This window comes from Triticum urartu, chromosome 4 (genome assembly GCF_003073215.2).
Source record: "Triticum urartu cultivar G1812 chromosome 4, Tu2.1, whole genome shotgun sequence".
Lineage (NCBI taxonomy): Eukaryota > Viridiplantae > Streptophyta > Magnoliopsida > Poales > Poaceae > Triticum > Triticum urartu.
In genome coordinates, this window is record NC_053025.1 from 214,315,969 (window position 1) to 214,340,045 (window position 24,077).

Here is a 24,077-nt window from a genome sequence, read left to right on the forward strand (position 1 = left end):
CCTTTTTCTTGGATGGGTTGGGAGGAAAAGGCATGGGTTTCTGAACCCATGGTTCTCTTACTTTACCATGTTTCCTAGCAACAAAGTCTTTCTTATCATAACGTTGATTCTTTGATTGTGGGTTATCAAGATCAACAAAAAGTTCAATTTCTATATCATTATCATTACTAGGTTCAGCATCATCATGAACATTATCATTAACATTATTACTAGTTGCAGGTTCATTACCAGATTGTGTTTTAGCATCAGAAATAGAAATATCATTTGGATTCTCAGGTGTTTGAGCAATAGGTTCACTAGAAGCATGCAAAGTCCTATCATTTTTCTTTTTCTTCCTTTTAGAAGGACTAGGTGCATCTATATTATTTCTTTGAGAATCCTACTCAATTCTCTTAGGATGGCCTTCAGGATACAAAGGTTACTGAGTCATTCTACCACCTCTAGTCATAACTCTAACAGCATTATCATTATTTTTACTATACAATTCATTGAGAAAATCATTTTGAGCTTTAAGTACTTGTTCTACTTGAGTGGTAACCATAGAAGCATGTTTACTAATAATTTTAAGTTCACCTTTGACATTAGCCATATAATCACCCAAGTGTTCAAGCATATTTCAGTTGTATTTCAATTGTCTACCAAAATAAGCATTAAAATCTTCTTGCTTAGCCATAAATTTATCAAACTCATCTAAGCATGGGCTAGCAAACTTAGTAAATGGGATTTCAGCTTTATCATATCTATAGAGAGAATTTACCTTTACTACCTGTGTCGGGTTATCAAGACCATGAGTTTCTTCAATAGGTAAAGGATTAAGATCATATGTTTCTTCAACAGGCGGTAAATTAAGACCATGTATTTCTTCAATAGGAGGTAAATTCTTAACATCTTTAGCTTTAATACCTTTTTCTTTCATAGATTTCTTTGCCTCTTGCATATCTTCAGGACTGAGAAATAGAATACCCCTCTTCTTCGGAGTTGATTTAGGAATAGGCTCAGGAATTGGCTCCGGATGTGTCCAATTATTTTCATTTGTCACATATTATTCAATAGAATTTCAGCTTCACCCGGTGTTCTTTCCCTGAAAATAGAACCCGCACAACTATCTAGGTAATCTCTGGAGGCATTGGTTAGTCCATTATAAAAGATATCAAGTATTTCATTTTTCTTAAGAGGATGATCAGGCAAAGCATTAAGTAACTTGAGAAGCCTCCCCCAAGCTTGTGGGAGACTCTCTTCTTCAATTTGCACAAAATTATATATATATCCCTTAAAGGATCTTGTTTCTTATGAGCAGGGAAATATTTAGCAGGGAAGTAATAAATCATATCCTAGGGACTACGCACACAACCAGGATCAAGAGAATTAAACCATATCTTAGCATCACCCTTTAATGAGAATGGAAATATTTTAAGGATATAAAAGTAGCGAGTTCTCTCATCTTTAGTGAACAGGGTGGCTATATAATTTAATTTAGTAAGATGTGCCACAACAGTTTCAGATTCATAACCATGAAAAGGATCAAATTCAACCAAAGTAATTAAATCAGGATCAACAGAGAATTCATAATCCTTATCAGTAACACAGGTAGGTGAAGTAGCAAAAGCAGGGTCAGGTTTCATCCTAGCATTTAGAGATTGCTTATTCCATTTAGCTAATAACCTCTTGAGTTCGTATCTATCTTTGCAAGCTAAAATAGCTAAAGAAGCTTCTTTATCAAAAACATAACCCTCAGGAATAACAGGTGAGTCTTCATCGCCACTTTCATCAGTATTATCATATTCAATAATTTCATTCTCTCTAGCCCTAGCAAGTTGTTCATCAAGAAATTCACCAAATGGCACAGTAGTATCAAGCATAGAAGTAGTTTCATCATAAGTATCATGCATAGTAGAAGTGGCATCATCAATAACATGCGTCATATCAGAATGAATAGCAGAAGCAGGTTTAGGTGTCGCGAGCTTATTCAAAGCAGAAGGTGAATCAAGTGCGGAGCTAGATGGCAGTTCCTTACCTCCCCTCATAGTTGAGGGATAAATCTTAGTTATTGGATCTTTCAAGTTCTTCATAATGATAAGCAGATATAAATCCCAAGTGACTCAAAGAATAGAGCTATGCTCCCCAGCAACGGTGCCAGAAAATAGTCTTGATAACCCACAAGTATAGGGGATCGCAACAGTTTTCGAGGGTAGAGTATTCAACCCAAATTTATTAATTCGACACAAGGGGAGCCAAAGAATATTCTCAAGTATTAGCAGCTGAGTTGTCAATTCAACCACACCTGGAAACTTAATATCTGGAGCAAAGTATTTAGTAGCAAAATAATATGATAGTAGTGGTAACAGTAGCAAAAGGTAACAATAGTAAAAGTAATGTTTTTGGTATTTTGTAGTGATGATAGCAATAGCAACGGAAAAGTAAATAAGCGAAGAACAATATATGGAAAGCTCGTAGGCAATGGATCGGTGATGGAGAATTATGCTGGATGCGGTTCATCATGTAACAATCATAACCTAGGGTGACACAGAACTAGCTCCAGTTCATCAATGTAATGTAGGCACATATTCTGAATATAGTCATACGTGCTTACGGAAAACAACTTGCATGACATCTTTTGTCCTACCCTCCCGTGGCAGCGGGGTCCTATTGGAAACTAAGGGATATTAAGGCCTCCTTTTAATGGAGTACCGGAACAAAGCATTAACACATAGTGAATACATGAACTCCTCAAACTACGGTCATCACCGGTAAGTATCCCGATTATTGTCACTTCGGGGTTAACAGATCATAACACATAATTGGTGACTATAGACTTGCAAGATAGGATCAAGAACTCTCATATATGGATGAAAACATGATAGGTTCAGATCTGAAATCATGGCACTCGGGCCCTAGTGACAAGCATTAAGCATAGCAAAGTCATAGCAACATCAATCTCAGAACATAGTGGATACTAGGGATCAAACCCTAACAAAACTAACTCGATTACATGATAGATCCCATCCAACCCATCACCATCCAGCAAGCCTATGATGGAATTACTCACGCACGGCGGTGAGCATCATGAAATTGGTGATGGAGGATGGTTGATGATGACGATGGCGACGGATTCCCCTCTCCGGAGCCCCGAACGGACTCCAGATCAGCCCTACCGAGAGGTTTTAGGGCTTGGCGGCGGCTCCGTGTCGTAAAACGCGATGAATCCTTCTCTCTGATTTTTTTCTCCCCGAAACCAAATATATAGAGTTTGAGTTGAGGCCGGAGGAGCTCCAGGGGGCCCACGACGTAGGGCGGCGCGCCCCCCACCCTCGTGGATAGGTGGTGGGCCCCCTAGCCTTCATCTTTTGCAAGGATTTTTTATATTTTTCGAAAAGTTGTTCCGTGAAGTTTCAGGTCATTCCGAGAACTTTTGTTTCTGCACATAAATAACACCATGGTAATTCTGTTGAAAACAGCGTCAGTCCGGGTTAGTTCCATTCAAATCATGCAAGTTAGAGTCCAAAACAAGGGCAAAAGTGTTTGGAAAAGTAGATACGACGGAGACGTATCGTTCACCTGAACTTTAAACGCGTCTTAACCAACCGTCAGCTTCTCCCTCTTCGGTCAAGGGCCTAAAAGTGTTATGTATTCCACCTGTCGAGAGTATCGATGGTGTTTCCGATAACCAGGCAATCAGGCCATAAGGCTATAAAAGACAAAGCACGCTCAGGGAACTTATGCTATATTACTGACAAAGTGTAAGAAGCATCTTCGAAGAAAATAGTACCTCCACCGATACCTTTCTTCGGTTGCGCATTGTTACTATGAGACTGTGCAACAGACTTTTTGTACTCATGAGTTCCGTTGTGTGCCGACCATGATTGAAAACAATAAGAGCACTAGCTTTCGGCTTCACCCAGTCTGAGGTACTAAGTCGGATGACCCGGTAGTAACAATCATAGAGGTGCTCCCTTTACCACCTAGCCGAACAATCGGGAACGTAGGGGTAAGCACAGGAGCTAGGCAACCCAGCTTGCGAAACACTTAAGTCAACAAGGTGCATAATGTGGCATAATACGCGAACAAGGAACGAAGCCATACAAGTATAATCATATGCAAGAGGAAAGGCTTCATAAAGGAAGCCCCTAAATAAACGGGGTATTTGAATTTGTCTATCACAAACAAATTTTTGACAAGGAATTTTGTCACAAACAACTTTTTTCCAAAAAGTATAATGCTTGGTCAAACCGAAAAAAATTTAAAACTGGAAGTTTTGAGCATGAAAGCGACTTAGCTGGTTAATGTGCTCGGTGTTGATGACGCGATTCGGGCTTGTGGCGGGATGAAGACGCCCATTGATCTGTGACAGATCCGATAAGGTTCGTAGTCCTCGGCATGGCCGAGGTCCCAGCCTCCGAACCCGAGGTGTCCGAGCAAGGAGTTCGGCACTCCGAGGTAGTGACACGGCTCGGCCAATGCAGGCCGACAGAGTGACGCCGAAGTCCCTGGCGTGGGTTAATGAAGTGATGATGAAGCCCCCGGTCCAGCCGAGGTGACAGTGCTGCCCAATCTGGCTCATTTACCTGTGCACAGAAGATAGTGCAAGCCAGAGATAACAGTAATAAAAAAAGGTTGCATGATTAATAATTCATGCAAAGTGAGTAATAAAAGAAATATGTCCCATGCGCCAAACACCCGACGAGGTAGGACCCTCTTGATGATGCCGAAGTCCCGGAGGCAAACCGAACATGTCGGTATGGCAATTCAATCAACAAGATGATCACGCGAACCAATTTATGCCAATTGGGACGATGATGTTGGCTTGCCGAAGTGACCGCGCGACATAGTAGAAGTCGATCACCTACACACATAAAATAGTGCGGTCCAAAACGAATAATATAAATATATATAAAATCCTTGCGTAATTGCATTTCGCAAAAATAATTTATCTAAAGATATGTGGCCTGGCGCCAAAGTCAATGTCGATGCAGGGCGTCGGCATGATGTGGTAAAGGCATGGCAAAGCCGAATTCACAGGTCGGTCCGAGCTCCGGATGTGGCGTTCGCCGAACTATGTACGGAAACTGACTGAACCACCACGCGACTGACGTTAATGAGACCATTTGATAGACCTGTGCACAGATGATGGAACAAACCAGAGTAATAATTCCTTGGAAAAGATAAACCCAAACAAACAAAAATTGCTAGGATTAATAGTACCTGGTTTATTTGTTGTAGCAGTCCGAAGAAAGGTTACTCCCAAAATTGGGACTCGATCCGCACACCCATTGCCTGATGGGTGATGAAGCGACGACATGGCGATGCTGGCAAAGATTGTCTCGCCAAGGCAAAGCCTTCAGTCCAGCTAACGTAACGAAGCTGGTCGGCTGGTGACGCCGAAGTCTCCGGTGTTGGTTGACAAAGAAATAGCGGAGCCCCCGGTCCAGCCGAGGTGTTGACGTAGGTCGGCGTGATGGACATCGGCTTGAAGAAGCACCAGTGCAGCCATGCCGATGCAGGTCATAGCTCGTGACATGTTCAATGTCGGCTTGATGAAGTGACCCTGCGGCGAAGCCGGTGTGCCCGCTCCGTGTAGACCGTGCGGCGGCGATGTTGGTGATGATTTATCCTTCGCGATGCCGAACTCTTGTTTGGCTCATAGAGATGATGATCCGAAGAAGTTGAGCTCGGCTCAACAAAGCGACGACGTGTCTAGCGCAGGTCGGCAACCGTAGAGCAACGTTGTCGAGCTGGTTTGACACCGGCGCGATGGTGAAGATCATATTGGAAAAGACTTTAAATTTAGTGGGATGTTTTTGGGAACAAAACACAATACCCCATACAAAAATTCCTTCAAAAAGGATGTCCAAAATCCCGTTCATAAAAAAGATGAATTCGGGTCAGATTCGTTCTCGCGCAGAAAACAGATCTGAAAAGTGATGCACTGATCGGAAGGTTAACGGAGTTTGGACGGTCGGATCGAGCTGAAATTTTGAGGGGTGGTAGATATGGGAATTCTGCAGCAGATGAACGGTTGGATCTTCCAAAGGACCTCTGAGCTGGGCTCTGGAGATCACGCCCTAAACTCATCCAGATTCCCGTTTAGATTTGACAGGGCTCCGGTATATCGTAGATTGCCAGAGTTCCTTCATCGGAACTCGACGAAATTTTCCAAGGTTGTTGTAGAATCAATTCTGCGCAATTGCATCGAAGAAATCGTTAAAAAGACACTCGAGGAGGTGGTCACGGCGGATACAAGTTCGCTATACAGAAAAACAGCACGGTCGCCCGAGGCAATGTTGACGTTGAGCCCCCGAGCTCCATGGATGATTCCTCCATGATCTTGATAGAGATCGGAGTTGATGTTGATGAAAGCCCTCATCCGAACATGATGATCGGAGGTAGGGCGCAGTCCTTGGTCAAGACAAGCTGACCAGTCGAGCCAGCGACGAAGATGCCAACGTCGCAGTTGATTTGCAGTCGAGCCATTGATCCTTTGCCGATCACACAATGGAACTCTCAATGAAAGCACCAATGTCGGTGTCAAAACCGGTGAATCTCGGGTAGGGGATCCCAAACTGTGCGTCTAGGATCGATGGTAACAGGAGACTGAGGACACGATATTTACCCAGGTTCGGGCCCTCTCTATGGAGGTAATACCCTACGTCCTGCTTGATTGATATTGATGAATACGAGTATTACAAGAGTTGATCTAGCACGAGATCGTAATGGCTAAACCCTAGAAGTCTAGCTTGTGTGATTGTCATAATAATCTATCGACTAGCCTGGCCTTGACTTATATAATGCACCAGAGGCCTAGGATAATAAGAGTCCTAGCCGAATACGTTGGTGGAGAGGAGTCCTTGTCTTGATCACCAAGTCTTGTGGAATACTCCTTGTATGCGGCATGGGCTGCCCGAAGTGGCCCATGAGTGAACCGCCATGGGGGTCCTCGGCCCGATCCACCTGATCGGGAGACGATGTGGTGAGTACCCCCTAGTCCAGGACACCGTAAATGATTATTTTGGCCTAGTTTCCAAAAATAGGTTATTGTGGCCACTAGAAAAACACAGAAAAAGAACTGCAGTGACTACAAGCAAGCAACTAAACAAGACAGTAAGGAAATAAATAAGCAAGCAATTAACGCTAGCCTATTACCGCTATTACACATATTACATCCACTGGGCATCAAAGTTTGCCACCAGTGCAAATATAGGGAACAAAGCAGCATATTACATATACTGGCCGTCAAAATTGGCCACCAGTGCAAATAAACACGGCAGCAAAACAAGAGCATAACTGAAACAACTTTAGAAGAGCTCAAGAAACATTATCCTGGGTATCGACCATGCTGGCAATAAGCTTAGCAAGCTTATTAGCTTTGTCGTGTTTGGCGCTAAAATCCTCCAGCGCTTGTTGTTGCACCAGAAAGTGTGCATCTGAATGCTCCAGGGACTTCCGCAGTCCTTCCGCTTCTTGTCGCAGCACAGCTGATCGATGTCTTTCAGCTTTTAGTTGAGTCTCAAGAAACCGAACTGATTCAGACAGTGAGTTTGAATAGCTTGTGCAAGTGGTAGTGGCCAGTAACTCAAACACTAAACCAAGAGAGGACTTTGGGGTTGTCTCACTGTCTTCAAGATAGTCTTCCTTAGCTGTTTTATCAGCTTTGTTGGAGACCAACAAGGATGTGTCACTATCCTGAACCTTATCTGCATTACTTCCTTTACCATTTCTTAATAAGGCACTCTTCCCTAATATTCTGTTAGCATTCTAAAAGAAGAAACAAGCAGACACATAACAGGTTTAGCATGTACTAGTATATGAAACTCATTTCGGTGAACCGGTTCATTAGTAAGCTGGACAGGATTAAACTACCAAGTCTTCTATTGCCAAGTACTAGTACATAATAAAAGCATCAAACAAACATATATCTATGTCCTATGGTCACTACATTGTCTTGCCAAGTCAAAATAGAGACACGGTTCAAATCATATCCGTTCAAGACAAAGCAGCTGCGAAAGAATACAAAGCGTGGGAAACTACACGACACAACAAGATTTCAGATGGGTACCACGGGTCTACATGTACAACAACACTATTGGCTCTGTTGTGATGCTAGTAATGTGCATGATACAAGGAGTCAGCTATTGATAAGAGAAAACCTGTTAAAGAAACATGTGTGGACATACCTGTTGTGCCATTGGAGTTTTGATTGGATTCTTCAATTTAAAAATAAGTTTGTATGAGTAAATACAATGATACAAGAGCAAAGCAGTATGCATGATAGCAATCATAGTTAAAAAAGGCGCGCCTAAGCGAGCGCTTAAGCGCGCCTCGGCTCTAGGCGTTGGCAAAACGCATTGCGCATAACTACGCTTAATCTGTGCAAAACTGCACAAAAGCATGTGCTTTGGTCAGTAAAGCGCAAGGCGGTGGCAAAACGCACAATTAACGCCTAGTGCTTTTTTCAACTATGATAGCAATGGAATATTAAATTAGAACAGTTGTTCTTCAGGTTTAGGCACTTGTTCTACATGAACAGAGTACAGTAAGACGCAAGAATATAGTACTTAAAAATAGAAAATGAGGTCATAGACCTTACCACATTCTTGGTTCGGGACCAGTACAGAACAAGGCGTTCCCAGTCATCGTCCAGTAAATGTGTCTCAGGAGAACGTAAGGGAATTTGATGAGTTTCTTTGCCGGTGAAGTACGTTTTCTTCAGGTAATTCTGATACTGCCACCAAGCATTCTAGAAGATAGCAAAGGTATTAGCACAGGTTACCTCATCCTGAGTTTCCAAATCGGTCCTTCTCTATAGAGAAAAATGGGAAAATTTGCTGTATTATAATCATAATGGAGGTAGGATGTATGGGACAAAGCAAAGTAATTGCCATGAATAACATTACTTACACATAACTCCTGCAACTGGCATTTTCCTTCATCTTCAGTATATTATTTCTAAGATGGGAAGATACGCACATACGATTTAATAACATCAAATGCGATAGATGCTAAACTAAGACTAGCTGGTTGTGCTTCCTCCACAGGAATAGGTGTACTAACTGGTGGAGTTGGGGTTCACCGTGGTAGTACTGGCCCTTTGGGAACTGGAGCTGCCTTACTAACTGCTCTTGTTTGGGGGCTCTGTGGTGGAGATGGTGCTGTGTCAACAAGAATTGGGTTACTATCTGCTGGGGTTGGGGTTAGATTGGGTGAAGTTGGTTCTCTGTCCATCGCAGTAGGGGTACAATCTGCGAGAGTTTGGGTTATGTGTGGTAGGGCTGGTTCTCGTGCATGTACAACCGGGGTGCTATCTCCACCAAGAGGTAACACTGTTTTATTTGAAGACCATGTTTTTAGTCCGCTAGATACTGGCATCACCCGCTCCAATTCAAATGGCTGATAAATATGAAACATAGTAGAATGTACAGATATTGTATGAGAGACAGATGCAATAGATAGTGTGGTAAAAGAGGGCATGAAATAGTTGACATGTATATTGTTTAACTAAGATGATGTCTATCTAAACTGGACAGCATAGCATAACATAATTCAAAGATATGATGAATAACTAACCAGGATCGCATGACATAATTCACCTACATGTTATCTAAGTAATCAGGATCGCATTATTTAATTCACATATGTGATTTATATGCTAAACAGAGGGCATTCGATATGATGTCTGAACTAAGAACATGGTGTTGAATATTGTGTATATGATGTCTAAACTCTCTAATGCAAGACACCATATGCATGATATGAGCAGTACAACTATTCCAAGTTATAGCATACACCTCGGTGGGGGAATAGGACTGGTCATCTATCTCTAAATCCATCTCTAATGAGCTATCGGGACCCAACAAGAGATTTGCTTTGATAGGTAGCACTGTCTGCTCTGAAGGCCTTGTTTTTACTCCAGATTTTTCAATCTCCCACCCAAATGGCTGGTTCAGAGGAAGAGTAGTTTAATGTTTAAACATTGTCGATCAATGGAAATGTAATGAAGAAAAGGATGGGCAAGATATCATTCAAATATATGATGCCTGGTTAAACAGGATGGCATTGCACATATCACATATATTATGGCTGGCTAAAAGACATGAGACTACATAATTCCCATATATGATATGGAAACAAAACAGGTGGCATTACAGAACATGTCTAAACTAAGGAGATGACATATATGATGTCAAAAGTAGGCACTACAAGGCAACATATGCATGATATGACTAACATCATCATGCCAAGGTAGAGCAAACACCTTGGGGGTAAATAGGAGTGGTCAGCGGCGTCTGAATCCGCCTCAGAACAGATATCTTCCTCTGGATTACAATCTGGAGAGGGGTGGAGAGGGTTTGCCATTGAACCCATCATGGAGCGATGTCTGCATGACATTGTATTGCCGCGCAAAACTCTTCTCTTTTTCTCTACATGTTCAGCATGACTGTGTACAATATCTGACATGCATACGAAAAAAATATGGTGAGATTATGTAAGGAGAGCATGCATAAATTTAGAGTGATGGTAAGAACCAGTGGATGGATCCAAAAATAATGATAGCAGGCTGATGATTGCTTTAATTTAATAAAAAGACAGATGATGATTGCTTTACTATTTGTTTCTCACCCAAGATGAACAACATAGGCATACCCTAGGAGAACCACATATTAGACAGAGATACTATTCATTGCTTCCTCGATATGTGCCCCACAAATAATTTAGAACTAAAGTCTGAACATTAATTTGGACCTAACTTGGAGTCCAAGAGGTGAAAAGGACGTCAAGGCTGAAGCAGCACAAGACAGACATCGTCAATATCAAGTGGGATTCTAATAGCATCTCCAATAGATGATGTAAAATAGATGTAAAATTTACATCATCAGAAACCACCTGACTACAACAGATGAAGTAAAAACTGTTGACTCCGAACTTAACTGTCAAAACTAAAATTTACTATGGAATTTGAATGTTACTATCGAAACTGAACGCAATGGTAGCAGAGAGGCACTTGACATGTAGTTTAGGGAGGGCATGCAGTTCATCTTCAACCTGCACCCCCCTGAGCCGCCAGCCACCACCGGCCGAACCGCGGGCCCCAGTGCCGCCTCGCCACCCCGAAACAACTCCCCACCGCCGGTCCGTCGCCGCCCCGGCCAGCCCCCACCCTGAACCCTAAGATAGATAGTGGGGTACTTCTCTGGCGAGCCCCCATCCCCGCTGCGGCTGGTTCTTCCTTAACTCCGGCGAGCCCCCCCTGAAAATTAACTGACCGAAAAGTCGATTCAGTCGACTGAAGTGTAGCTAAATCGGAGCAGAGCAGCAGCACAAGTGAGGGGGAGAGCAGCAACAGCAGTGCGAGCGAGAGCCGGAGCAGCAGCAACTAGGCGAGCGAGCGATCGAGCGAGAGCCAGAGCAGCAGCAGCAGATCCGGCTGGAATGGAAGCCGCCGCTGAAGGGGCCTCGCACTGGGGGAGGGCCGCCATGGAGATGTCGCCCGCGGCGCCGGCTTCAAGGTAGGCTCTCCATGGGGGTGCGGGATGGAGTACCGTCGGCACCAGGAGGTCGAGTTAAGGAGAAGGTGCGATGCGATGAGTGTACAACCTCTTTGGTGGCACCGAGTAGGCCTCGGCTTCGCCCGAGGAGTCGGTGAGGATGCTGCGGTTCCGGTGGAGCAGGTTAAGGCGGTGCTATGGGGATGGAGCAGCCGCAATAGACGAGGCGATCGTCGGAGCAGCTCCTTGGAGGTGGAGGACGGGGCGGCTGAACCGGCGGGACGACTAGATGGACGACGGATCCTCATCTGGGGAGGTGGACGAGGGACGTCGAGTTGTTGCGGTGGACGACGTCGTCGGGGAAGAGGCTCCGGCTAGGCAGCGGTGAGGTGGCGGACGGAGGAGTGTGGGGTTTCGCGGCTGGAGCAGAGAGGTTATGGCGGCCTAGGATTTCGAATGGCAAAAAGGAGGCGATGGGAGGGGGTGAACCATGACTTAGGTACGCGCTTGTCCAAAATGTAGGGTGTGTTACAAAAGTACCCCCACCGATTTGAACTAGCGGCCCTTTCGGCTCAGGGTTAGAAGGGGGGTTTCGCGTGTCGGGATTTGGCAGCTGGAGGGAGTTTTCGCACGCGTTGTAATTTCGGGATGGCAAGGCATGGATTGTGAAGGCGCCGGTTTTGGGAGCACAATATCTGAATTTTCGGAATATAACAAGGCGCGGGTTGAATTTTAGGGACAAGCCTAACGTGTAATATTGTACTTGTACATACCAAATCAATTCACACATCCCTCCACCAAAAAGAAAACAAAAAAAATAAACTATTCACACCACACAAAGAGAGAGTCTTGCCCCGTTTTACTATAAAAATGCTATTCAAAGCTACTCCCTCCTTCCATCTATATAGGGCCTAATGCGCTTTTTGATACTAACTTTGACCAAATATTAGAGTAATAATATATGACATGCAACTTGCACAAAGCACACCGTTAAATTCGTCTGTGAAAGGTTCTTTCAATGATATAATTTTCACATTGTGCATGTCATGTACTATTAATCTTGTCAATAGTCAAAGGCGATCTTAAAAACGCATTACGCCCTATATAGATGGAAGAAGGGGGAGTATGAATCCATGTTATGTCCAATTAATTTTTTCCGCTTGCTGTATGATGCATGTAACCTACTCATACCAACATTTTAGTGCATTCCAAATGTCTATACTACCATTGCAATTTGAACTGAATTTGAATTCGTTTCTCTATTTCAATAAGAATCTACAATCATGATTGTTGCCAACTTCAACCATCATTCGTGTATTACCTTAATAACACACCACATGATTACTATAGAGATAGATATAAACTATGTGTACTACATGAACTCGAATTCTATTTTTTGAATACACTTGATGTTGATTCCAAATAATAGTACATTTGATGTACTAACTATATGTTCATAATCTAAACCAGGTTCCATACGTACACCATGTTTTTCACACATAGTATAGTGCCCCACCCCCTATATTATGACAAGTGTTTAGACCTGAGCTGCAAAAGCCACACATTAGCCCAAATTATGATCAATGTTCTATATATTATATGTAGTACTAGCAAGGTGCCCATGCGTTCCATAGAATATCAACATGATCAAGGGGAGGCCTAATTTGCAAATATGGAGAGGGGTGTGGGTATCTTTTTTCAAAATTGCCATAGTTTCCTTCCTATCCGTCAGATATAAATAGGACGGCCTATATTGCAGGATGGCAGGCACACCATCATCAACAACTCCGTTTTTATAAGAGTAGAGATAAAATATATTATATGTAGTATAACATGTTCATAACCACACCATGTGTATCACCATTATATATATTCACACATGCGTCGGTTTAAAACACTATGATAAATTCTTCAAATATCTGAATTCGCTTTTTATAATGAGGTATGATCTCTATTCGTCTTTTACACCCACACAATCATCTTATCTTTGTAGCTAGCACTAACTTTCTCTCGTGCATGCACACGCCCGCATCCCTCTCACCCTCCCTCAGCATTCTCTAGCTCCATCGTGCAAATTCATCTTTTCACTTTAGGTCGTTCACCCACGGTGTGTGTAGGCCCAGCTCCTTCTTTACATCACACATTGATCGATATGCCTCTCTAGCCAAGTGTGCCTAGCACAAACACAAGCTTCCCCTCTTCTCTTATCACCGTCCATGGCTCACTCCCACCACTCTTTTCATCGATCTTGTACTCGCACACTCCTTCCCCCTCGATATAGTATGACTCTCGCACCACCTCCTAGATGCATCCCTCTCTCTCTATCCTTCTCCCCGTGCCTCATTTGCTTCTAACACACACATGCATGTATACCAATCGATCTCCCAACATATACCTAGGTCAACTTTAACTATTCCCCACCCCATCGATCGACGTACCTCACAAGTTATGTCTCTCCTTTCTCTGACAAAGGACAATTGAACTTCCTATGTAGTTACGTCTGCTTACCACAGCCATATCGTCCCCCCTCATCATTCGTGCATGCCTCCTGACCCATCTCTCACACGCACGTGCACAGACAGGCAGCCATCCCCTCTCTTATTGATATTGCAAGCATGCCCTCTGGTTGTCTAGATAGCCTATCCCACCATTTGTTAGAAGCAACTCCACTACCACCCCCTCCAACACTCTAGCTCTGTCTCTCTCCCAACCTTATTCCTCTCCTACACATATGCATGGATGCCGATCGATCTCCCTTAATACATGAGGTAGATCGATCACCCTTAATACATGAGGTAGGCCTCTCTCCTCCTCCACACATATACCAGCCATTGTACCTCTATAGTTAATTAGGCCTCCCCCCACCACACACCGATAGTCGAGCGCTGTAGGTAGGTATCCATGCCATAGAGACAAATTGCACATGTCCCCTCTCACGTTCCAGTAGGCCAGCCACTCTATATCTTTGACGTGGGCACACACAAATTCGATGGCACTCTTTATTGATCGCGCGCGTGCACACACACACATCATCCCTCTCTTCGATTCTATGGACACCTCAAGCCGATGATACCTCCACTCTCTTCTCGTGGATTGCCCCCTCTATATATATGATATATCCAGGACTCTATTTCACACACATTGCATATGTTACATTTTTTGATTGACCCCCCCCAAAAAAAAACTCTCAGGAACCCACACATTATATCTCTCCACGTTTGTATCTCTCTCACACAACCCCACGTAGGTGGTGTACGTATACAAGAAGAGAATAGGTGCACCGTGCACGTACTCACGCTTCGTGCCCAGCCACACCCGCGCGGGTACATGGTGGAGCTCATTTCCGTATGAAGTGGCAGCCCACGTGCTAATTTGAATGCTTGTAGTGGTTGTTTACCTACGGAGGTCTTGTACCACACGTGCACGAAACAAAGTTCGACTTGATGTGTTGGCGCGTTATTTTTAAATAAAGTTATATCGCTCAATGGCACGTACACAGAATATAAAACAATTTTTATGGAGAAAAAGGTAGTCCGCTCCACTATATACCATGGAGCCTGCCTGCCTGGTTTCTCTCTCTTCAGAGTATCTCACACAAGGCTGCGCTGGCCTCTCTCTCTCACACACACCGTTGATCACTGATCCGGCCGCATCCCATCTGCCGGCGGAAAGGGAGGACATGCATAATTTCTCTGTTCGACGGCGCCGAGGCAGCACGTCCCAATTTGCGGTACACGCCATTCTCTCTGACCAAGCTATAGCGTGGTAGGGCCTACGCCACCTGCTCGCTGCCGCAGTATGGGCAGATTCCGCCCACCGCCGCTCACCTAGTTACATCCCGACGACCTCCAGGTATCCCCTCCGGCCTTGCTCCACTGCCCATCTTCCCACGTCGCTGCATGTGGATCTTCCATAGTTCTTTGCCCAAAACATAGCTCGTCTGGCGTACTTTCCATATTGCAATCTCGTCCTCACACCGTTTTAGACAAACACAACCATGTTGTTATCTTCCCTTAGGACAAGGAATATGCTTCTTTTTTGTCACCGCATGTGTCATCAACTGTTATTGGCCATTAATTGTTTCCTTTCTACCTCTTTTTTGCAAACAGGGCTATCCATTTCACCTCGTTGCTATTGCGACCTTTTGGTGAACTGCATAAATCACTTTTTTCTTAAGAGTGTTTTGTGCAGTTGTACTAAAATGTTACACGGACAACGTCTCTACATTTCAGTGCGACTGCACAAAGGGATATTGGTTTTGCTCTATCCTCCTCCAACTCCGAGCCTAATCTTCTCCAACTAGTTAGTCTTAAGAGAGACTGCAAAGGTGACCGGCTTCTATTTGTGTGTTTATTGTTTCATCAGCCGTCCTCTATTATCGTAATCATACTTAATATCTTTGGAACAGGCACGCTCAGCTCTTTTTTAGTGGAACTGCACAAAATGATCGGAATGTTGCATGCTGCAGACAGCTACTTTTTTCCCAACATGCCTTGTTGATTTAGACAGAGCTGGGGGGACGTTGCTGCCAATGAAAGCATGGATCAATTTTAATTCAACACCTTCTCACAACTTTGTCTTCAGTTGTGATCTAAATATTAGCTCTGATCTGCTAATAATTGAGATGCATTAGCAAGGAAGTTAGTTTTTTACTGTTTCCGAATGAGCGTCGATGGCAAGACACACGAAACAAAAGCTGAAAGCTCACACCATTGTACAATTTCATGTCGATGGAAAATTATTTGTATAGTACATCAATTATGTAAACAAATGCTCGAAGCTTGATAGCATTGCCAGAAGCCTCTTCGGCATCCGGGTCCATGTGCCATGCACAAAATTATACTCCTTCGTTCCTAAATATTTGTCTTTTACAAATTTCAAATGGGCATATTTTAGAGTGTAGATTCACTCATTTTGCTTCTTATGTGTACTCCCTCCGTTCCTAAATATCTGTCTTTCTAGAGATTTCAACAAGTGACTACATACGGAGCAAAATGAGTGAATCTACACTCTAAAATATGTCTATATACATATGTATGTAGTAGTCCATTTGAATCTCTAAAAAGACAAATATTTGAGTAGTCACTCATTGAAATCTCTAGAAAGACAAATACTCGGGAGTATATTTAAGAACTGAGGGGATAGTACACAACCGCACGGGAGACTCAGCCCAGTCGTTGTGCCGCATTAATAGTGAGTAATGAGTAGTCAAATCATAAGCCCCACCTTTCCCACTGTAAGCTGCTCGGAAGAAGCAACCATCAATACGCTCTTCTTTGAATCCGCTCATACTACTCCATCCGTCACTGTTTATAGAGCGCGCTTCAGAAAAAGAAAAAAATCTCTGGGACCAAGGCGACTAGCGATCGGCCTGAAAAATAGCATTGGTAGTTATAGCACGACGTCTATTACTAGAGGAAATAATGCGTACACACATGCATGAAGTGCTTCCACCCCGGGTACACACATGCATGCACTTACTCCACTCTGTAGTACATCCAGAGAAAATTGTGGACTTGATTGCTGTTACCACGCCCTAATTAATTGAGCATTAAACCAAACGCGTCTACAGTCTCTCTAGTGGTGGAAATGCATTGAGAAAAATGCATCATAATGAAGCGCGCCCTATAAACTGTGATGCAGGGAGGAGTAGTATGAAGGTGCAAAACCAAGTATGCGTATGGCCAGTCGGTCAACGCACCTCCTCTTGGCATATCACTGACATGTGGGACCGAAATGTGAGCAAACCGATCTCAATTGACGGCAAAATGGCCAACCCGCCATTCCTTGAGAGAGATGAGGAGCGAGAACACACAGACGGGCTCGCACGGAGGCCAAGATATATTCGAGCATGGTTGATCGATATCATCATTACATGTTGGGCTGCCGTTTTCTGCCCTTCTCCAGAATAAATGTGTACTTTATCAGAGATTAAAAAATAAGAGTACAGACGATCCACCATGCGGTTCTAGTAGTAGTACTACTCGTACTACTAAACCTTGCGCTTGGCTCTTCGCGTCTTCGTGAAGTCGAACAATGATGGTACTCCGCATGTTCGGTACTACAGTGTATACCTTTGGCAATCTGACACCGAATGAAATGACCCATGTCCACCGCCTGGGCGAGGGTAGGTTGCATTAGTCAAAAGGCGTAAGCGAGCTTCACCTTGTCCTGCAAGCTTCTCCTCATTCTGTGAGTTGACGGGACACACCAAAAACTAGTGCTAGTCCATACTCCCTCCTTTCTGGTTAATATGGCTTAATCTTTTTGCGGGTAAATGAGAGAGCTTTATTTATATATAAGCATTCTTAGGACGATCAGCCAAGACACTGGGCACTAGGAAGCAAGGTACCCCGCAAAAAAAGAAGTAGGAAGCGAGGTGTTTCATCAAGCCAGCTCTCGGCCACATTCAAAGTGCAGCAAGCACGGTTCGCACAAAGATGCGTCGCAAGGTTTGCTGACCTGTTTACATGCTAATAACAAAAAAGAGGAAATATTACTGAGCGCTCCTATTTGTAACAGGATATGAGCCAGAATTAAACGAGAATTGTGGCGACTGTTCCATGCAATCAACTTCCATTATCACATGCGAGAACCCTCGAAGAGAACCAAATGTGTTGAAGATTGCTTTATCACATTTTAAAAATATAATAAGAGTGTAGACGCTCCTCCATACGGTTCCTAGTACTAGTATAGTACATACCTCTATAGACTATAGTAGTAGTACTAGTACTAGTAAACTTTGCGCTTGGTTGTTCGCCTCTTCGGGAAGTCGAACAATAATAGTACTAGTATAGTGTATGCTTCTGGCAATCTGACACCGAATTAACTGTTGCACGTCCACCGCCTGAGCGTGGGAGAGCTTGCATTAGTCAAAAGTTTCTCCTTGTCCTACGAGCCACCGCGCACAAGCTTCTCCCGTCCTGCAAGCTTCTCCTCGTTCGGCAAGTTGATGGGACACATCAAAGTAATGCTAGTCCATATTGCCTCCTCTCCGGTTAATATGGCTTAATTTCAAACGAGATAAATACACTGTCTGTCATTGTATATTTATAAAAATACGATCAGTGGACTTCATAATACGCTCATTGCGCCAAATATATACATTTTCCGGTGTTTATACAGTCACTAGCTCACCCTGGCTGAGTATGTGTGTGCATGCATGTGTAGGTTGAGCACTTGAGCGTGACCATGTGTGTTCCGTCGTGTGCTCGGACATGCATGCATTAGGGCATCGCGCGCGTTTTTGCATCCATGTGTACGTGTGACTGTTGCATACACATAGGGGGAGTACGTGTAGGGGCCACTAAAGGAGCAGTCAAATCACACAGTAAGTTATTCGGAAGAAGCAACGATCATTTCACTCTTCAATGCACGTACACAATATAAAATGGTTGATATGGAGAGAAAAAGAAAACCACTATATATACACTAGTAGGAGCCTAAGCTACAAGCCTGCTTTCATGGATTGCTCTCTTCACAAGCATAGAACGACGGTGGCCACTCCGCTGGTCACATATCCGGCCTGATCCCGCAGCTGGGGAAAGGGAACAATGTTCTGCGTAGACGCGGTCGACATCGACCAGGGAGAAAATCCACAGTCAGTGCATCCCAATCGGGGGTCACCGCGGTATGGGCCGATGCCGTGTCCCAACCGCCCTTCTAGCTACAGCTCGACGTCCCAGGTAGTCCATCTTCCTTTTGGAGCCGGCTTGCTCCACTGCCGCAGCTCCCCACGTAGCTTCATCTCCATGTCGATCTTTCTCTACTTCTACAGGCTTCTACTTGTGAGTTTATGTCTCATGAACTAGTGCTAGTACTATTATTCTAATCACACTTCTTCAATATCTTTGCCATCAGGGATGCTCAGCTCGATTTTAGTAGAACTGCACAAAAGCATCGTATGATCTGAGGGTGCCAGCCGCCTTTCCTTCGACAGTTTCTTCCTGGCTAGGAAATTAAATCCTGTTTAGGGTTTAGGGTTTAAGTCGTAGTGACCCCATCAGTAGTTTTTCTTTCGTACACGCTCTCACAACTTGTGTCTTTAGTTGTGAAGTAAATATTGGCTATGATCTGTGAATCATTGAGATACATCAGCATGCGTGTTAGTTTTCCTTTGTATTTGATGGAATGTTGTAACGGGGCAACCTTGGAGTAGGAATGAAAATGGAGAGGGAAGTTTCCGTTTTTCCGGAGAAAAAATGGAAACGGAGAGAAACCAAAGTTTCGTTTCGTTGGATCGCGCCATCGAGCAAAACCAACGTTTAAATCACGTCTGTCGCGTTCGTGTCTCACCCTCCTCCACGGCTCAATCGCTCACAGTCGCTCGGCATGCCACTCATCACAAACCTAGTATACGATAACTTTCCCGCCTGATTGTCGATGGATCACACCATGGAGTACTAGTACTACTGGAAGAGATTGACGAGTTGGGGGAGGACAGCTAGCTGTAGCACGGAATCCTAAGAACTTTTTGCATGCATGTTGTGGCCGGCTATTGCGACCTTTGAATGCGAAGCAGTCGCGTGCACCAGGAAGCGGCACGGGCGATGCTCCCTCGGCTGGCGCGCCGCTTCAATGTCGGCGCTAGTGAGAGGTCGTGTCCGTTTATTGGTGTACTTTCCATAATTCTTATTGACAATTGAGATGTCATTGTTAATCTTGTAAAACAAAGTAACAACACTACTCCCCAGCTCACCTGTCATATAGCCAAAAGCAGGTGCAGTTAAGGCACCAGAGCTCAATCCGTACTACAATGTATATACAACCCGTCTATTCTGATAATATTATCAGAATAGTTATTCTGATAACACTTCCGCACTGCATGCTCAACGCGAGGGCACTGCACTTTCTTTAGCAAGAGCACTGCATTACAGAGACTAGTGAACTTCGCGTCGGAAAAAACTGCGTGTAGTGTTTTTTCGGTACTGTTTTCACTCTAATTTTTTAACCGTTATTGGAACGAGGCGTGTAATATACCGTTGGAAAGCTACGGATTAGGCGCAACTTCGCTAGGTTGAACACTTTTCGAGATTCCCCGCGGTTTAAGAGCAGTTTCAAAAACAGTGCGTCCCACAAAGAGTGACAGCGAGCGTTTTTTCGCGTTTTTCCTAAACCGCTCGTCGGAATGAGGCAAATGATAAACCGTTGGATTGATATCATCGAGGCGCATCTTTTTCATAACTATTGTTTTCTCTAATTCGTTACGGTTTAAGAGCAGTTTTCAAATTTACTAAATCGCGGAATTCTATTTTTTTGAAAATTTTGCAATTTTCGGTACTGTTTTCGCTCTAGTTTTTGAGCCGTTTGTCGAAATGAGGCGTGTAATACGTCGTTGGAAAGCTATGGACAAGGCACAACTTTCATATGTAGAAATGATTTTGAAATTCCTTACCGTTTATGTCAATTTTGAAAATCGTGCGGCGGACGACGAGAGGCAGCGGTCGTTTTTCGCGAAATTTTTACAAATCGATTGTCGAAATGATTCAAATGATATGCCGTTGGAAAGATATCGACGAGACGCAACTTTTTCATGTAGAACACTCTCTCTAATTCCTTACGGTTTTGAGAGTAGTTTTAAATTTATCGAAATGCGGACACTATTTTTTCGCGACACCCAAATCGACGTGGGTACTTCCGACTGAAAACCGCACTGCATCGGATGAAAAATCACACTGCATCAGACGGGTAAGAGAACTGCATGGTTTTTTTTATTCAAACATCGGGTGTAAATGAACCACAACACTATCAAGAAGTGAATGGCACTACTTTTTTGTTGTTTCCATAACATTTTTCAGCATTTACGAGATGAACAATATCATACGATCGACCACATTGCTTTAGATTGAAAACCACACCGCACTAGACGACCAAGTGAACTGCATGATTATTTTTGTTGTTTTCTCTCACTTATTTTTATGAGCGAGACCGTAGAGAACAAGGGCAAGTAACCACATCAATTTGTAAAGGGCACCACCAAGGGTTTCTCAATGATCTGATCCTTCTTTAACAAATTATAAATTATGTCCATACAAATATGCAAAAACATTTCCTTCAAAAATAACAAAAAGTGAACTCGTACAATTTTTTACAAAGTAAACTCCTCTGTGATATGCATTGTACTGCAATCCTTTTACAACGAGAGCTCCTCTGTACTGCAAACATTTTACAAAGGGAGCTCCTTTGCACTATGCACTGTACTGCAAATCTAAACAGATAATTTCTTTAGGAACACTAGGAGAGCGGAAGGAATGGACATCCGAAAGAGACAAGCAAACTGCATTTTTTTCCAATGTTCATCTTTTTTCACCTGAAAAAAAGTTAACTGAACCACAAGAGAACAACGGGCTGCAGCGCACTTTTTTCTGTACTTTGATGTGTTTTCCACCTGAAAAATTAAGTAAAGAGAACCGCAAGAAACTACAGTGCACTTTTTCTGTACTTTGATGTTCATCTTTTCATCTAAAAAAAGGTAAACTCAACCGCAAGAGAACACCGGACCAAATAAATAAGGGACCTAATTGATCTTATAATCGAAAAGTTTGCATTTTCCAAACCAGGGAATCTCGTCTGAATGTTGTGGCAGAGGTGCTGGTGTGCACGGACGCTCGCCGGACTGCACATGCACGGACACTCGCCAGACTGCACGCACTCCAGCCCTGAACCGCAAGGCGAGCATCTCTGAGTCGCATGGGCATGGTCGACGAACTGCAGGGAAAGAGATGGTGCTTTCCCGACTGCACGAGCACGAGCTCCGAACCGCATGGCGAGCGTCTGCGAGTTGCACGGCCATGGTCGACAAAGCACAGGCGAAGAGATGGCGCTCGCCGGACTGCACGAACACGAGCTCCGAACCACATGGTGAGCGTCTCCGAGCTGCACGGGAGGAGCTCGGGGCGAGTCGAAAAGCACACCTTCACTGCATGAACAAAGCACAAAACACCGGGTGAGCGTTGCGCCTGGCGTCGTTGCGGACTGCACGACGGCCACCGGTGACCCAAACGTCGCGGACTGCACACACGCGCGTGTCATACTGCATGGATGCGTCGGTGGAGGGAAGCTCGCTGTCCAAATTACATCACAAGGAACTACAAAAAATGGCAACAAAATTGTAACAATCACCGCGGTGGTGGATCCCGTGCTCCGATTAAACACACATAAGAGGAGCACCAAACTACACGCTTGGCGGTGGACTCCGGGTGGGCTCGCGCCTCGCTGTGTGGCCGTCATCGCCTTGGACGGAGGCAGCAGACCCGCGCGCTTCGTTGGGTGGCCGTCGTCCTAGTCTTGGGGACTGGAGGAGGAGAGGTGGAGAGAGGGGAGCTGTTGGCCGAAGCCTATACCGGGGATGGTGGCGTGTCACGTAGGAGGGGAGGACTCGGCAAGATCTCGCCGTCGTGGTGCTCATCAACGTGGGGAGTGGGGACGGAGCAGAGCAGATGCCTGCCATGGGGGAGCCAGCGACCATCGCCTCCACATGACCGTCCTCCACCGGATCCCGGTCGGGGTGGTGTGGATCCGGGACCAGGGAGCTTTTGGCCAACGCCGTTAGCCGGCCTGAGCTCGAGGAGGAGCACGGGTCGCGCCGTCACATCTGGGGGAGGTCTCACCTGAGAGGAGGAAGAGGGAAGCCCGCCTGCTCTCTAGGCGTGGGGCAGGGCGAGGCCGTGGAGGTGGCGGGAGCAGCGCCCGGCGGCAGGGTCGAGGGAGGTTTGGCCGGAGCGGGTGGGGGCGACCTCCGCGCACCAGGAAGAAGGAAAAAGCGGTGGGAGGGGGGCAGCGCTGGGGTAGGAGGCTGGAGGCGCGCGCCCAAGGGAGGGCCGGATCGATCGCCGACCAGGACGTGGGAGCGAGATCTGGAGTAGGAGAGGGAGTGGGCGGGCGGGCACTGCGGGGTGGTGTGGGGAGTTGTTGCCCCGGGGTGGGGGTTGACCGAGCGCCGCTGGGAGGAGGTTCGGTCCGGAAGCAGTGTTAGCAGAATAAGGTTTTTGTTATCAGAATAAGAGTCTTAAGGGTGTTATCATAATAGACCCATCCTATATATATATATATATATATATATATACGTTGGAGGCTCAGCGTTCCTTTGCTAGGGTTTGTTATATTCACAGTCTCTCACCATCTTCACCAGATCTAAACAAGACTGTGTTGTGGTCTCTGTCTCTCTCACCCCCCCCCCTCACAGTTGGCGAAGGAGGCGTCCGGATCCCGTCGCACCGGGAAGGGGAGGAGGTGCAGCGTTCACTCTATCGCCTTCGGCGAGGGAGGCCATCCACTGCCGGCTGCGCTTTTCTCTTTTACCCAGCGCCTGCGTGGGAGGGCCACCGACCCCTTCTTCCTCGCTGTCGTACGTAGTATGGGCAGATCCGACCTCCCGCCGCACGCCTTCCCACATCCCGACGACCCTAAGGTATAAGTTTCTTTGAAACCGTCATTGGTCTAGCTGCATGCAGATCTTTTTCGATTCTAGGACGTGGTGCGGTTGGGTGGAGTATGAATCTAGGACGTGGTTCAATGAGGAAAAGAGGGAAGGAAAGTAGTATAGACTAGCTATCCAGCCGCTTTGTTGGTCGAAAAAGGAAAAAGGGGGTAACCCAGTAC

General features: G+C 44.9%; 1 long non-coding RNA gene across 1 annotated transcript; it reads right to left on the bottom strand.

Moving 5' to 3' along the window:
• Positions 1 to 21,459: 21,459 nt before the first annotated feature.
• Positions 21,460 to 23,580, bottom strand: LOC125551325. Its single transcript, XR_007302435.1, has 2 exons — positions 22,820 to 23,580; positions 21,460 to 22,395 (listed from the first exon to the last, which is right to left on the bottom strand). It is a non-coding gene; the product is annotated as an uncharacterized LOC125551325 (long non-coding RNA).
• Between the last annotated feature and the right edge of the window lie 497 nt (positions 23,581 to 24,077).